Here is a 14,509-nt window from a genome sequence, read left to right on the forward strand (position 1 = left end):
ACTGCAATGGAAACGGCCAAAAAGTTCCAGCATGGCATGGACGGTGACGTCCATGCCGTGCTGGAACAAGGGGGAATACAGACAGAGGGCACATGTTGTGCCCACATAAAATGTATCCCCATGGTGAGGCCGGCATGGGGGCCCAATAGGGCCCCTTTGTTCCTGCATCACCAGCGTTTTCATGGTGGGAGTCTGCCAAGAAAAGGCTGGCAGTTCAGGAACTCATAATATGCTGAGCTGGACTGCGCACGTCCTTGCTCAGCATAATGCATTTTGGCACTCCTGCCCCACCGCCAGGGAACGACTGTCCCCTGGTGTAGCCAGCGGTTCACCGACAATACGAATTACATAGTCATAATCAGCAAAATGGTGGACCACCACTCCTGCGACACCGCAAGTCTGGCGGTCACAAAACTGCCAGACTCGTTTTCGGGCCCTAAGTCCCTAAGTCCTGTAATGGCTGCCAGCAACATTTTTCTAACGTGCAGGCAGCCAATCAGAGTGCTCGCTCCTGCGGGAGCCTGACTCAGGAGAGAATTAGCCCAGGGGAAACAGAGCTCCCCAGGCCAATCAGAACACTTTATTTTGAACTGGCTCTCCCGCGAGAGTCCTTTGAGCTTCTCACTGACCCAAACTTCCGGATAAACAAATGAACCCTTAATTTCTAAAAAACTACTAAACATATTTATTATTTACACACAAAAGCACAATCTGCTAACCAACATCTAGTTTTCTGCCAAAATTGGTGTGATTCCGTTCAGCAATTTTTGCCTTAGCCCTTCTTAAAGAAGGCTATGATAAATTCATGGGGGTTTTGCCTTTTGGGACCACCCTTTTTTCTCGGCCGTCACTTGACAATGACAATTGACCATTGAAAGCATGTATAATAGTCACTTGACTGCAAAGTATATTGATACTGAGACTTTGTCATTGAACATTTTTTATTTTGTAGTACTTCTGATTAGTTTGAAATGTACACACTTGTGTAACAAGTTATGTAAAATATTTATTTTTTAAAATATATTATTATTTCAGTTTATTCCAAATGTTGATTGACATCTGTAATATATATGCACGGAGCAGATACTTTGGTGTTCTCTGATATAGGAGTTTTGCCAAACAATGAACTGTTATGCAAGTCTTTCTACCATGTTATCACTGACATAGGTTATTTGTTTTTGTAGTAAATAGAGCACAGTGGCTTTCTGTGTGTTGGCTTCGAAAAAGACTGGTTTGATCGAAACGCTTCAGCCAAAATAAAAACTTTTCAGACACCCCTTTGAAGTGCGGGATTCACTTGTGCTGCAGCGCTAGCATTTATTTCATATACACGGGGTCCTCTGCCCCATCGCCTGGCACTGACCTTCCTTGGTGGAAGTGACCGGGCTCAACACAGGGACCCAGATGTGGATATGGATTACCTACTGGTGATCGCCAGTAGGTAGTTATAGATAGGACCAAAGTTTCAATAGGAAAAGCGTTTTTTTTGTTTTGCCAATAACTTTGGTGCCGTTTGACGAATTTCCATGAACCTTCCCCCAAACTTTCCCTTTTTTGTTCAGCTGCTGTGTTTCAACCAGGCTTCAAGCTGAGTCCCAGAAACATTTTTACAATGAAAGAAAAGGGGTTAGGGTAGGATACACTGACCCCCCAGATATGGTGGGGGGCCCCTGAGGGGGTAAAATGCATTTTTTTTTTAATTTTGCCACAGGCTCGCTGGTGGATCCCTGGCAACATTTAAAAAAATACAAGCACTGGCTCACAAGCTTCCTTTAGAGTAACCGCCGGGGGTGGACCAGGTCCTGGGGGCATGTGATAAATATAGGAGGCGGCGTACAGAGCCCCCTTGCCTCGGGATATTCAAAGCCCCGGGGACCACCACCTCCCCGGGGCATGTTTAATTATGAATGCAGGTGGGCCCACTGGGCTTGCCCGCAGTCCCTGGGACCCCCACCTCCCCGGTGCTAATTGTAATTATGTGGCCCAACTGCCATGGGTACCATCACCTCCCGGGGCAAATTAAAATTATGTGGGGGCCTGACGGCCCTCCCCTGACCGGGGGGCTGCCACCTCTCTGGGGCACAAATGCAATAATATTAGAGTGTGAGTGGGTGCATCAGAGATTCTATGGATGATTTCATTAGTGATGTCATAAGTGATGTAATTTGAGATGCCATCAGTGATCTTACAGACTATTTCATGAGTTATGTAATATGTGAGGTCATAAGCAGTGCATTGCGGGGGCGAGAGTTATAGTCAGCTCAGCTAACTATAACTGCTGAATTTTTCTGGTTTTGTATGAGTGAAACCTGAGTCCTACTGTAACGTCTCCGTAACCTTTGGTTTTTTTCAGTGAATTTCCAAGTTTTTGTAATTCTATTTCCTAACTATAACATCCCTGTAAGTTTTTTTTTCAACTCCGACAAAGTAGATGAATTTGTGATATATTTATTATCGGCAGACAAACAGAAGTGCTTTGACTCCTCGGAGTCTTGATCATATGATCACATCAGTATCTTCCAGGCATATAAAGAATACATCATTAGTGAGCGCCTTTGCTCCATCAACATAGAAGATAGATTTTTGTTAACATACAAATGAATGCTTCTAAAACAAATATAATGTGCACATAAAGACAAACTGTGATTCCACGTGAGGGAGAAAATTAAATATCATTGCTCAATCCATTTATGCGCAAAGTTTTCATCATCTCTGATATTGTGTGGAAAACCACACAATATCAGAGATGATGAAAACTTTCAAATAGACAATTGATCTGTCGGATTCTGACTGAGACTGCAATTCCCATCGGGCCTTCCGTCCCTCCCGTATCGGAATAGGCATGTACCATTTCGTACCACTATCTGGATGTTGTCTAAAGATTGTGCAGTTCAGGAGATGAGGGTCAAGGAATAACACATAGCCAATTGATCTGTCGGATTCTGACTGAGACTGCAATTCCCATCGGGCCTTCCATCCCTCCCCTATCGGAATAGGCGTGTACTGTTTCGTACCACTGTCTGGATCTTATATGAAGATTGTGCGGTTCAGTAGATGAGGGTCAAGGAATGACACAGGTTTGTGAACCTTAGTCAGTTCTTTCTAATTGAGGGATGTGTTCTGCTTTTAATTGGACTACAGACCCTGAGCTGAAAGATTTCCTAATGTGGCACCCCAACCCAAACTGCTTGTAGCTGTTGTTACTGTCACTGAGAGATAATGGAACAAATAAATAAAGAAACTCTCTTGCTCCGATTGAAAGAACTAACCATTTGGCAACTTCTGATTCACAGGCTGGTAAATGGGAACTAAATAGTTCATTGTTCTTGGATCCCAGTGTGATAGGAGATGGTATACCAGATGAATGCGAGCCCACAGGACTAACTTTAAGGAAGCTGCCACTGTCTTGCTGGGACTTCTTGGTATTCGAGAAGAGTTCTCAGTCATGACATCAATTTCTCCTGCCTTGCAGTAGGCAGGAAGACTTTCTCCAGATCAGAGCTTCTATGAGTTGTAGATTCTGAAATGGCAGAAGATGAGATTTGTCTTTGTTCAGAAGAAATCTATGGAATGTTAAACAATTGCATACCAGACACGCTGCTTTCCAGTCCCTTAGAAAAAGAAGACACCAGTCCTCAAGGTATAAGAAAAACAACAGAACTTTGGAATGTAGGTTACCCACCACATGAAGCAGAGTCTTAATGAATACCTTAAGGCTGAAGCTAGCCCAAACAGCAGGACACAAAACTGGAAGTGGTTCCCTAGAATGGATAATCTTAGGAATCTTTGAGAATGAGGGTGCACTGATACATGAAAATACGGGTCCAGGAGGTCTAGCAGCTATAGACACTTTTCTGGAGCTACCAGTGGAAGGATATTCTGAAGAGTTACCATCTTAAAATGTTGACAAAGTATGAAAGTCTTTAAGTCCAGGATTAGTTGAAGCTTTCCTGAAGGCTTTAGTACCAAGAACATTGGAGAGTAGCAGCCTTATCCTCTCTCTTTCTTATGTGCTGGCATTATTTCTCCTTTAATTAACAAGTCCAGTACCCCAGTTAAACCCTTCTTGTCTGACTGTACACCAGGTAGTAGGGGGTTGGAACAAAAAGGTCTTCCAGGACAGTCTTGATATCTAGTTTGTAACTATTTTTTATTACCTGAAGAGCCCAGGAGTCTGAGGCAGGGGCATCCTAGACCTTGAAAAAGGGTTGAATTCTTCCTTCCTCTTTCTCGGAATAATCATGATTTGGGAGCACCTGGAGGAGCTGGAGAAATTGTTGGCTGCAGCTCAACCTTTTTAGAGAGACAACTGCCCATACCAAGAAAGGGCTGATTCAAACCCCAAGATGAAGTTGATTGGCCACAAGCCTGGTAGAATCCACATGCTCTCCTTCTGAAAGAAAGACAGATCGGGGTTAGGAGCTTACAGTAATCAGCAGACTCCTTAACAAATTCCTCTAATTGGGATCCAAATATTTTAGCTCCACAAAAAGAGCGGTGACTCACAACAGCTTTTTTGAGAGTTGTTGGCCCTCCAAGACATTATTCAGGTGTGTCTTCTTGCAGGTATTACTGAAACCTGAGCCCGAAGCAGCAGTGGAGAGCATGTCAAAGGAATTGCCAGAAAAAAACCTGACTTACTGCTCCATCATGGAGAGCCTGGAAGTACAAGCCTCCCCATTTGAAAGCTATTCTGCTAAGGTTTGAATGTTCTGTAAAATAGATTGATCTGCACAGGTGGAACATGTCTGCCCTGAGGCCAGATTTGAAGCTCTGTAAGCCATTTTTACATGTCCTATCACCTTTTTAACAGTGGTATCAGCATATGCCACATCTTCAGGACCAATCTTCATATACTCAACTTGTAATGTTGCCGGCAAATCCTCGTAGAAATCTTCCAGTGGATACCTCCTGTAAAGAAATCTAGGGAAACAAGATTTCTCAACATCTGACTATTTCCTAGATAGAAGTTCTCTAATTACTTTGTGGATGAGCAATGAATCTGCTTTTTGTGTGTCTGTATTGATAGAAGTCTTTTTCCTCCTTTTGTGAGGAAGCCTCTGGAAATATTAAATTCTCACAAATGTCTTTTATAACTTCTTTTAACTCTGATCCTTGGGCTTATCTGCCGCACTGTTCCCCAGTTTATTCGCAATGTCCATATCCTGAGAGGAAGAAAAGTATATTTTTTTAGGTGAGGCTGTTTTCTCTGGTCGCAAAAGCCCCCTCAACAGCCGAGTTAATCATCGCCAAATCCATATGAGACTGAATTGGATCAGGGACAATAGAAACATGGGGATCCTCTTTCCCAACAGGCCCTGGTGCCTTAATAGTCTTTTTCTTAGCTGGATGATCTTCCTCCATGATCTACCATTAAGTAGCTGCGCAACATTAGATTGAAGTATTTATGCCATATATAAACTGTTCTAAAGTACGCCCTTATGCGTGCTCCCCAGTTAAAGGCAGCCAGCCTCCAATGAAAAAATGTCACGAAAATGAATATTCACTTGTATACTGGGTGCACAGCGTGATATGTAGAATCACCTAATCAATGTAGTACCAAAAAAATACACATTACAATGAAATTCTTGAACAAATACATTTTGTTGTTTCACATACACCAATGAAGCCTTTATGTGGCTTATCTTCATCTGATATCAACTTTGAATATTGAAATATCATCAAATGAAAACAATATTACAAACATCAATTTTTGTACATAGTAGTCTGATTAACAAAATGACGTGGTTGTCTGATCTTTCTTCGGCAAATATGCTCTGCCCAATGCATTTCGGGATGCAAAGCATCCCTTCTTCAGGGGTCACTGTGAAAATACGAACAAACCATAATGCGCTAAGTTGCTGATACTCTCATATTTTTACAAAAACAACAACATACAGAGAAGGCTAAAAGCCAGGACCGACTGAATGTGCTTACACATGGCAAAAAAAGTGACAACGAAAAACTGTGAAAGGTGCAACGTGAAACAATAAAAAAAAAATGTGAACATAGAAAGATGTAAAGATCAATGTAAGAAAATCAAAAATAGAAAGATACAAGATTTGAAATATCACCCAAGAATAACAAGTTCAAGTTGATAAAGTTGTGCTGATAGGCAACCGGACAAGCCCATCTAGATGTGCGACACACCCCAAGTGCGGAAGAACCTAATAAGTGCTCTCAAAACATCCCGGTGCAAACTCAAACATTGCATTAAGGTTGATGAACTTACTGAGTATTATGACAATCAGACTCCGCTGTCTAAAAAGTGTTCTAAACTCTGAATGTTGACTAAGCTGCAAAAAATTAAATACACCTCTCACCTCTGATCTCCAAGCGGAGGCGGCAAGCACATAAGCTTTTATCAAAAACATAGATCCTCCAAGAGTAAAGAGCACTCAACTTGAAATCGAAGAGACAAATTTATTCTGGGAGGATTAAAGCAGGACTAAAGTAATGTAAAATGCAGAGGAATGACACTTTGGGCAGGACAATCTGCTAGTCTCTGAAATGGAAAGATATATTAGACATCAGAAACTGAAAATTAAGAAGAAATTATCTTAATCCGTACTTCAGGACTTCAAGAAATAAAATTGTAATGGATAGGTTCCTCCTCAAGGTTTACAGAACAGGACGTACTGTGACAGCCATGTTGGGAGAACCATTTGAGTTTCTTTTAAGTATAGCGGCGATCGATACCAATAAATGAAGTCGAAAGCTCTTTTTACGTGGACTGGGATGAGGAAGAGGGGCAATGAAGGTAATTTAATGTTTAGTTGGGAGAGCTTTCAAACCTCAAGGCCACATTAAGGTAATTTCAGGCACCTACCATACAGCTGCACCACTATTGTGCGCAAGAGAGCTCCAGATTGCAATAAATGGCCTAAAACTGGCCACATTTCAAGCAGGAAGGTAGCAGCTAAATCGCAAAATATATATTTAGACTGGGTTCCCAGAATTCGTTGCACGTGCTCTGCTAATGTAGGAACAGAGGAAAAAATGAGTACAAGGTACGCAATTGTAGAATGTTAGACTTGGCATCTTTGGTGTGGTTTCCCCTGACTTTTTGCCTTTACTTTCCGTGTTTTTGATACTGTGCTGGATTTCGTTTTTGATGGCTAAGTTGCTTTGGGCACTTTGCCACTGCTTATCAATATCACACTGAAAGTGCTCCCTGTGTAAATAGTTATTACAATTGGTTCTCCCTGATTGGCCTATTTGATTTACTGGTAAGTCCCTAGTGAAGTGCACTGAGTGTACCAGGACCTGTACATAAAATGCTACTAGCCGGCCTGCAGCACTGATTGTGCCACCCACACAGTAGCCCTGAAAAGGTATCACAGACCTGCCACTGCAGTGTCTGCGCTCAGTTTTAAACTGCCATGTCGGCCTGGCGAGTGCACTCGCGGAATGCATTGGGTTAATATGAATGAGTCTACCCTGAATGAATTACGGACTCCTATGTGATTTAGAACATAGCCAAGGGCAATTCTTTTACATTTGAAAAAATTAGGAACCATTCAGCCTTTGATGTGAATTCATGCAGAAAAATTATTTTGAAATTGAATTGATTTAAATGTGATTAAACTGGATTACTTTACATAAACAATAGAGTCTTTGGAATATTTCATAATTCCGCTGTGCGACTTGTATTGGAGCGATATGACGCTCCATATATTTTGGAATCATGTATCCGTGCTTTGGAGCAGGGCTTGATACAAGTCTGCATGCGATATTTGAGCCTGGAGCATTCTTTAAAATAAAATAATTAAAAGGAGTACAAGGTGTGCATTCTTTCTATAATTGGTACTGGAAGTGCACCCACTTGCCAGGCTCTAACTTTCCCTTTTCTTACATGTAAGGTACCCCTATGGTAGGCCCAAGGTACCCCCATGGGCGGGGTGCAGTGTATGTAAAAGGCAGGACATGTACTGGCGAGTGTGACATGTCCTGATAGCTAAATACTGCTAATTTTATTTTTTCACTATTAGGATAGAATGTGAAATACTTTGTAACATCTTAAAAGTATAACTTCCCATTGGGACAAGATAAAGAAATAAAGTTGAGGCTCTCTGAACTCAGAATTTAATAACACATCTTATAGTAAAGGTGTTTATTAAATTATGTGTTTCAAAATGCCACTTATAGAATGTGGGCCTTTTCTGTTTACACATACTCTGTGCCTTGGCCTGTTTGTGGATTGACTTTCTGGTTTTGGAGTGACAGAGGCTGGGGATGTGCATTCACCGTAGACAGTCACTAGGTTGAGGTGTGCCTGGCCCTTCCTGGATGACTCAGATCTGAGATTAATGGGACTTGGCTGCATTAAGAGTAGTGGGAGGAGATTTTCTTGCACCTGAATTGGGCCTGTCTCCCTTGCACAATGCTGTATCCACCCGCTGTGGTCATACTGCACTAGTGAGGACATAACTGGTTTGGACTGGGCTCAGAGATGCTTGCACAAAGAGAACAAAGACCAAATGGGGTATAAGAATTGGACCGGAAGCCCCAGAACTTTAGATCACTTCTGAACGCAAGAGGAACCTTTGCCATGGAGAAGAGCTGAAGAGCTGTGAGGAGTAGTACTGCCCCTTTGTTGTGTACTGTGTGGGGCTGGCCTGCAGCTGCTGCTTCTGCCAAGGAAATGACAAAGACTGGAACTTTGCTGTGAACCTTCTTGAAGAAGAATCTCCAAGGGCTCGTGTGTGCTGGCCTCCAGTTCTGAAGTCACAGGGACACAAAGTCTTCACCCCTAGCTCCCCTGAACTCTGTTGCTGAGAGTTCTGATCTGCCAGGAGGTGCCTATCTCTGGTTTGGGCCTCCGGAGGTTGTTCCTGCTGTTGGGAACTGGAAGAAAACTGAAGACCTGAGAAAATTGACCCATCGCTCTTTTTGCTGCTTTTTATTTTGATGCAGCCCCGCCATGTGAAAAGAATCTCCATGCACCTCTGCGCCGCTGCAGAGACAACGCAGCCCCTGCTGCGGATGCAAGAACCGACACATCATGGGATCGCGGCTGATGAAACTGACGCAGTGCCGCTTGCCGCCATCGCATCGATCGCCAGCACATCCCGGATTTCTCTGCATCGCACCTGTGCTGCAAGCTTTACCAACACATAACCCACAGACCAGAACCGTCTTGGAGTCGAGTCATCACATCCCCCTACAGTCCGGATTTGACGCATCACTTCTCCTGCTTGCAGCAGAACTGTCACATCACCTCCCAAGGACTCGGGAACTCCTTGTTTCTCAATCTTTCCCATCAAATTGTTTCCCATCTCTGTGGCTGTTTGGCCTTGTGAATTTTGATGCATCTACAGGTACTTTGTGTAGAGTCACGCAGCCATAGTTTTCTATGAACCCAGTCGCTTGAAACCTTTTAAACTTCATAGTCAAATCAAATCAAATCAAAAAGAGCTTTATTCGATTTTAGGCATATAAAATCACAAAAGCAGACAGATAAAAACATTTCAACAATTTTCTAAAATACAAATGTACACAATTCCAGAATTCATTCATTTACAGGTGGACTTAAACCAAGCATATTATTATGGGGAATAAATATTACAAATAAAGCAGTCCTATGGAATATGGTACAATCTAGTATAGTTTCTGAGAAAGTTTAGACATTGTTAAATATCCTTGCTCTCAATATACGTTTTAAAAAAACAGCCATAGCTCCAATGCAGTAATCACTGTCTAATAGCTGTAGATATAAGAAGGCAGGCCGACAATGTCTCCTTCCCCCCAATCAAAACAAGGGGAAAACTCATCTGGAACTGTCCTTGGCATACAATTTGCAAAATAAAATCACATGTATAGTTGTTTGTGTGGAGAGATAATCGCAGGGACAAGGAAATAGTTCTCTGGATCAATCATTCATCTCAGGATAGCTAATTAGTCAATAAAAAGTACCAAACTTAAAACGAGTTAAAACATACCTGTGATACCCCCCTGGGCAGCGTAAAAGATATGGTTGGATATCATATGTTATTACAGTCAGTTGATGTTGGACAACCGCAGGTTTATTCATCCCCATTACAAGTCTGTTTGTCTCAAGGTGGGTCATGCAGATAACTTTAAACTCCTTCCGGCAAATAGTATTCAATGTCTCTGGGGCAGTATAATATTCCAGGCGCCCAAGATCATGCATAATTTTTTTATATACTTTAACCAAGTAATCTTTGTAGTATGATCCAACTTCATTGAGTCCCTTAATATTTCTTTATTTAGGCCTTTACCACTGGAAGTCCAGATTCTGTGCCAGAGTAGAACTGATGTACCTTAATAACATCTGATATGTATGGAATCCCCAACTCACTATGACAGTTAAAAACAGGGGAACTAGCAGGTACAGCTAAAATAAATCTTGAAAGGCATTTTCAACATATTGAATGGGGGAGGAATCATAAAAACCCCAAACTCGCGCCCCCAAAATAGCTACGCTCATACATTTAGCTTGATACATTTTTAAAAGAATTTCCGGGGGCCTTCTACCCAATTTATTTGAAAAATTAATGAGAGCCGCGATCGACTTCATGAAGAGCAGACTCCTACTCTTGACAGCCTGTCCCCAGGAACCAGTGCAATTAAATAGGACACCCAAATATGTAAACTTATCAGTGGACTCTATCCTACTTCCCCCAACTTGGAGATTCCAACATCTTTGTCCCCCTCGCCCGCAGGTTATTACAAAAGTTTTCTTGGCATTCAATTTTAACCCTAAGTCATCCATAAAATCAGTATAAAATGCAAGAGCTTTCTGCAAACCCAACTGTGTGCGTGCCATCAGCACTGCATCGTCTGCGTAGAGAAGGGAGACTATCGGACGTTTGTTGGCATACGGTGGGTCCCTCGCCTTGGCCACCAACTCCTGTTCCAAGGCGTTGGTATAAAGATTGAACAGGAATGGTGCCAAGACGCATTCTTGTCTTACCCCCCTCTCCACTTTAAACGTGTACCATGTACAATTGGCGTAAAAACTGTACCAGGACCGGGTCGATCTTAAGATCAATCAAAATATTCCACATTACTGTGTATAACACAGTCGAAAGCGGCTGTAAGGTCGACGATTGCCAGATAAAATCTTCCTGCTTTTGCCTGGGTGTATTTTCCAATTAAAATACTAAGATTAAGAACCTGCTTGTTTATTCCTAGACCCGGTCTAAAACTATATTGTACATCGCTTAAAGTGTTGCTTTCTTCTGCCCATGTTGGCAACCTGTCTAAAACAATCCTTCCTGCTAACTTCATCAGGGAATCTAATAAGGATATTGGGGGGCAGCATGCGGGATTGTCCTGGTCCCCTTTTTTAAAAATCGGAACAATGATCGACTCCGACCAGGTATTAATAAAGCCTTTCACACAACAGGCTCGGAGGACCCGTGTTATCAGTGGGGACCATAATGATGGAATCGATTTAACAAACCAATTGGCAGCCCATCTGGTCCTGGGGCCTTACCACTCTTACCTGCATTTATCGCCCCAATAACATCTTTATGTGTGATTTGAAAATTGATAGGTAAGAAGACAAGGGCCCCACCCCCTGCTGACTCGCACAATCTAATGCACTTTCTGTGTCCCCCTGCGAGTTATAGATGTTTGAGAAGAAATCCACCCATGCCTTCTCAATTGCCACCTCTATTGTCGGGATGTCAGGCTTAATAAACCGCCCGCAGGAATAAAGAACTATCCTTGCCCGTAGAGGCTTCATGTAGAGTGACCCAAGCTTTTTCTTTTAGTTCTTTCTTTCTTTCTTAACCCTCTAGCTTGATTATATAGCTTCCTACATTCTCTAACTTCCTCCTTATCTCTTTCTGTCTTATGTAGAGCCTCTTTTAGCTTTGTATATGCCTTAGAACAATTTGAGTCAAACCAACTCTTCTTGCAAGTACGATTGTCCTTGCTATCCACTCTAAGGACATTTTGAACAGTTGATGTAATTTGTGTGAATGCTAACAGTATATTTTCATAGGAAGAAGATTCTTCCAGGCACATTAAGATAGAGTCATAGGCCTTTCTTATAATTTGTTTGTTAAGCTCTGATGGATCGCGGCTGGACCAACGCAGAGTGTAATCATTCAATCTGCCCATTTGTATATTCTGGGACAAAGCTACTTGTTTGGAGTGTTGTCGTTCTAACACAGTTGGGAATGTAATGTCAATACTTAAAGGCAGATGATCACTCATCACGTTTTTGTGGGTTTTATAACTCGTAATATAATTTTCATAACGGTTAGGGGCCATTATATAATCTATTGTGGATTCTAAGCCCCTGGCTATAAAGGTATTCCCAAAGTCCACAGCTAGGGGAGCACAAGCAGTTAGCAAAATCGATGTCATATGAGAATAAAATCTCATTAAATATCTCTCCTCATTCTGAGTGCATCTAGCAATCATCCTCCTCTGTTGTTAGGCCGCATTTTCCAAGCCCAGCTAGGGGACATAAACCACTTATAAAATCACCTCCCCAAATAGTAATCATTTCAATATCACTGGTTGCCATTAGATTACTGAGATCATAACTAAGCATCTTAAATATGTTCCCAAGTCGTTCTTTTTCGACATTATTATAGAAATTGATTACAATCAAAATACATTTACAATCTATACGAATCGATACTATTTGATAATAGATTTCAGATTTTATCATTTCAGACTTTGTTGCCCCAACCAAGTTTGAAACATAAACACAAATTCCCCCCTTCGGTCTCCCGTGTTTTGAGCGAATCGCTGGCGTGTGAAATGTCTTATATGCACTTCATCTATCACCCAAGTCTCTTGTACAAACAAAATGTCGAATTTGTCAATAAAATCCTTCCAAGCTATATTATTAACTTTATTTAGGAGACCGACTATGTTCCAAAAAAGAACTCTAACAGTTTTGGGAGATATTGGTCCAGAGGCAGAATCAATCTGACAAGTTTGTTCAGACAAAGGTTGCATATCTCGGTTAGGAGCTCTAGTCTCGCCCAAATCTAATACATCACTAATTGTTAGGGCTGACCCAAGGTCTTCTTCACCATTTAAGTCCATTTCCCTCGGCTCAATTTTCGGGGCACTATTTTGTTTAGTCAAACAGGCTTCACAGACAGTCTGGATATTGTAACCCTTAGTGATTACACTCTGATCTTGACTGGTAAGTAGTTAATCATTCTCGTCCAGTGTTTGAAGAGGCCCAAATCTATTTGACACCTCAAGATTATAAAATGGATAATCAATGGACTGTATGTATGGATGATTTCAATTTTCCATACAGAATGTTTGGGCTGGTAAAAAAAAACACAAAGGGAGAACATTAATACTAGTGTAGGTGATGGTTGCTTCTCGGGCTCCTAACAAGATTTCCCTTACCAGGGATGGTGTTCCAAATGAGAGGACGACACTGTCACCTTTAAAAACGTTCCCACTATTTACAATCCAACCGATCCTCCTCACCATTTTGAAATCACCAAACATTACACTGGTCAATCCTGTTCTTTTCTCTAAATAATATATGGCTTTGTTCCTCAGTGAAATCCATGTTTCATTTTCCCCCGAAGGGGGAACTGGAACATTGGCTAAAATTACGGTAAACAGTGTGGTGGCTGGGGGTAAATTTAAAATCTGTGGGCTGCTTAGGCCTTCCGGAGCATAATTGTGTGTCACACGCGATCTTGATGTTAAAGCACACGCCTGTCTGTCGCCCAGATGATTTCCCGACCTTCTTATCGCTTTTTCGATAGTCACTTCACCCCTGCTCGATAAGCTATTGTGCGTATTTACTGGTGATTTTAGATATGTCCCAGTCCCCTTTTCCTTATCCTTTTCACTAGTCTGCCTTTTTGGTGCTGGTGGGGTATTGTTCAGATTCGCACTCTCAGTCTGTGGGGGAGTGCTATTTGACCCCATATTATATATACTCCCTTTTGTGAGGCCAAACACAGGTTTTCAAGAACTTTCTTCATACCTGCTTCAATTTTATCCAACCTAATTGTCAGGGTTCTAATAGACTGTTTAACAAACTCAGTTAGAATTTTTACTACGCTAGCCGTATTCTCGAACTCAATAGAGGGTACCTTACATTTATTTTTTAAACAAGAAGTATTTTCTGCCCCTATTTTAGTCTGGGTTTTGCCTTTTGTCTCCTGTTGTTTTGCGTTAATCTTAGATATTCTGGCTTTAGGTGGGATCGTGTGCGTTCCACTCAGGGAAATATTGGGACTCTCTGGTCTCAATGGGTTACAAGGCTTTTTAGAGGGTGGTAGAGTATCGATATCCAGATCACTAGTGGAAATGTCATCTGAAACAATCTGGATGCAGCCATTTTTCACTTGCTTAGCATTCGTGTTACCCAAACTGCAATTTTCATCCATCCCCCTATCAACTAGTGAAATTACTTTGTCATTAGATAAGGTCACCAATGAGTCCACATTTAATGTTTCTTCTACTGATGAAATCTGTTTTTCGAGAACACCTACAGCCCCAGTAAGATAATTAAGCAAAGTCATATTTGCATTTTTAGGCTTAC

At 41.7% G+C, this 14,509-nt stretch overlaps 1 pseudogene; it reads left to right on the forward strand.

The window, feature by feature from the left end:
* Positions 1 to 9,120, forward strand: part of LOC146788982 (nuclear receptor subfamily 2 group C member 1-like) — a 175,746-nt pseudogene extending 166,626 nt beyond the window's left edge.
* The last annotated feature ends 5,389 nt before the right edge of the window (positions 9,121 to 14,509 follow it).

This window comes from Triturus cristatus, chromosome 10, assembly GCF_964204655.1.
Source record: "Triturus cristatus chromosome 10, aTriCri1.1, whole genome shotgun sequence".
Classification (NCBI taxonomy): Eukaryota; Metazoa; Chordata; class Amphibia; order Caudata; family Salamandridae; genus Triturus; species Triturus cristatus.